This window comes from Arachis hypogaea, chromosome 5, assembly GCF_003086295.3.
Source record: "Arachis hypogaea cultivar Tifrunner chromosome 5, arahy.Tifrunner.gnm2.J5K5, whole genome shotgun sequence".
Lineage (NCBI taxonomy): Eukaryota > Viridiplantae > Streptophyta > Magnoliopsida > Fabales > Fabaceae > Arachis > Arachis hypogaea.
In genome coordinates this window covers 99,166,286-99,168,965 of record NC_092040.1, presented here as the reverse complement: position 1 = coordinate 99,168,965, position 2,680 = coordinate 99,166,286, and the positions used below count along the sequence as shown (strand labels likewise).

The 2,680-nt window shown below is 37.0% G+C and overlaps 1 long non-coding RNA gene across 3 annotated transcripts; it reads left to right on the top strand.

Moving 5' to 3' along the window:
• Positions 1–323: 323 nt before the first annotated feature.
• Positions 324–2,002, top strand: LOC112802206 (uncharacterized). Of its 3 annotated transcripts, none has more exons than XR_011882297.1 (3): positions 324–727; positions 1,294–1,606; positions 1,736–2,002. It is a non-coding gene; the product is annotated as an uncharacterized lncRNA (long non-coding RNA). The 3 variants fall into 3 exon arrangements; XR_011882296.1 differs by having other exon boundaries at positions 324–765; positions 1,382–1,606; XR_003202234.3 differs by having other exon boundaries at positions 324–765.
• The last annotated feature ends 678 nt before the right edge of the window (positions 2,003–2,680 follow it).

The following is a 2,680-nucleotide window of genomic DNA, read 5'->3' as shown; positions in this document are numbered from 1 at the left end:
ACCAGTTGGCTGATTCTTGACTTATATAGAGTTGGTTCCTTAGCATTGTTGATTCAATAATCAATACATCTTACCCTAAACCCAAATCCTAATCAACCCCTACCAAAACCCACTCTCTCAACTAATGTTCTGAAAACCGGTTTGAACCGATCGGTCGAACCGATCGAACCGTGAACCGGTTGCTAAAACGATTCGAACAATAAGAAAAACTGCAAAATTAGAAAACCGGCATTGAACCGATGAACCGGTCGGTTACCGGTGGGTCGAATCGAACCGGGACTCGGCCGGTTTTTTAAATGTGCAGCTAAACGCTGCCATTTTTTCGTTTTGTGAACCCTAAATCCCTAATTGCTAATTCCCTTCCCTTTGCTCTTCGCAGTTCGCACTTGCCTCTCCCACGGAGGCACAGACCCACACCCACAGGCCATAGTTCAGCACTTCAGCTCCACTCTCATCAAGGGTCACTGGATCAGAGAGAGTGAGAGACATAGAGAACGCCTGAACGCCATCACGATCCATCGCGCCGTCAGCACCGTCACGCCGTCAGCACCATCGCGCCTTCAGATCTGTCGCGCCGTTGGGTCCGTCGCACAGTCAGCACCGTCGCGCCGTCAGCTCTGTCGCGCACTCAGCCACTTCGACCAGTCTCCTCCTTCGAGCTCTGAGAGAAAGCAATAGAGTTCGGTTGAATTTGTGATTTGTGAAGCCTGAAGCCTCAAGAGTCAAGGTGCCTTCGAGCTCTGAGAGAAAGCGATAGAGTTCCATGTAATTTTCATTTTAGTTATGAACTTATGATTGCTTGATTGAATCACTGAATAACTTGCATGATGAACTAACTCTGAGTCTCTGATGCTGTGATGAAATCTGATACTGTGAACTCTGATGAAACTGTGAAATCTGATGAAACTGTGAACTCTAATCCAATGTGAATTCTGATTTTGTGAACTATGATTTTGTGAAATCTGATTGTGTGAACTCTGATTTTGTGACATAATTTTGTCATTGTGAACTCTGATTTTGAGAGATAATTTTGTGAACAAAGAATTTTTTGAACTCTGATTTTGTGACATGATTTTGTGAACTCTGATTTTGTCAACACTGCTAAACTTTGATACTGTGAACTGAACTCTGTTCGTTGAGTAACTCTGATATTTCATATTTGTGACATGATGAACTGCTAAACTATGACTGTGAACTCTTTGATTGAGTAGCTTTTTGATTTTGCTTTGTTTACTATCAACCTCAAGTTATGGTTTTGGATTGAAAATTAAGATAACTTTGTTTTCATGCTAGCATTCATAAACACTTTTGGCATATTGGTAAGTGAAGTTGAACACTTTGTTGAAGGAATATATGACTTGATGCCTGTGAAATTGCGAAGGGTGATGTTTCAGGGTCTCTGGTGGAGTTTGACAGGGCAATTGAGTTGGACCCTCGTCAAAAGGCATGTATGTTTATAAGCATTTTGAAAAAAAAAAGCGTTATATCAGCACTTTGGATTGGAATGATTGTAAATTGAGTTCAAGTTACATGAAATTTGGTTATGCTCATTGTGTTTGTTACCATATCTTTGGCAAAGGGGCCTCTCCTTTTACTACCTTGATAGGTACTCACTCTACACTCTTCTGTTATTTATTTGAGTTTAATTACTATTCACATGGAATTGCATATTTATAATGTATTGCTTATGAATCTGTAAAAAGGGGGACTGAATTGGATTCCCATTTTGTCGTAGATTTGAAGAAGGAGCTGAGCAGTTTCAGCTAGATGTTGCACAAAATCCGAATGAATCCAAAGAGAAAAATGAATATGTGAATCTTCACAAATCTGCAGCAAGTTATGGAGGATTTTGATTATTGATGACAAACTTGGATCATTTTGATGTTACTATGTTATGTTTGATTGGTTGTTTTGTTTTTTGACTTTTGAATTTGTATTTGAATGAGATTATAACATTCTGGTTTATATAATACTTTTAATTTGAATGATATTTTAAAGTTTATATTAGACTATAATTATATTTTCATGTGTTTATTTATATTTTATTTATTATTTTATTATAAAACAGTTTTTTCGGTTTAAACCACAGTCAAATCGGTTAAACTTATAAACTAATGAACCAATAGTTAAAACGGTTCGATGATCGGTTCGGTCAGAACCTTGCTCTCAACCCAATACGTAGAATGGAATTGGAGTGGACCGAAAAATTCGGAAATAGGGATATTAAATTATTGAGCGCAAAAAACAAGGAAGCATTAATAAATAAATAAGGGTTGGTGTCTTGGTGCCTTCGTGTTCGTGGTGTGTATTCTTTCTTCCTTGCGAGTGGGTCAGAGACTCCTTTGGAATCGCATATTTCATAATTGTGCGCAATTGACGTAGCCTTGCTTACGTCACCTCATTACCTTCCATGACATCATCCTCCTTCCCATTTCCTACTTTTACCTCAAAAGTCGTCCAAATATCATTATTTTTTCCCACCACTTATTAATTTATTATTATATAGGACAGCTTAATTACTTAATAACTATAAGTACTTAACTTTAATTTTATAATTTTATTAAGTAAAGTATGTTGCCTCATTATTACGTAATGTACTTTCCAAAAGTCATACTTTAATGTCCATTACTATTTACAAAAATATTTAATTTTTTCGTAGACGATTATAAAAATAATTGAA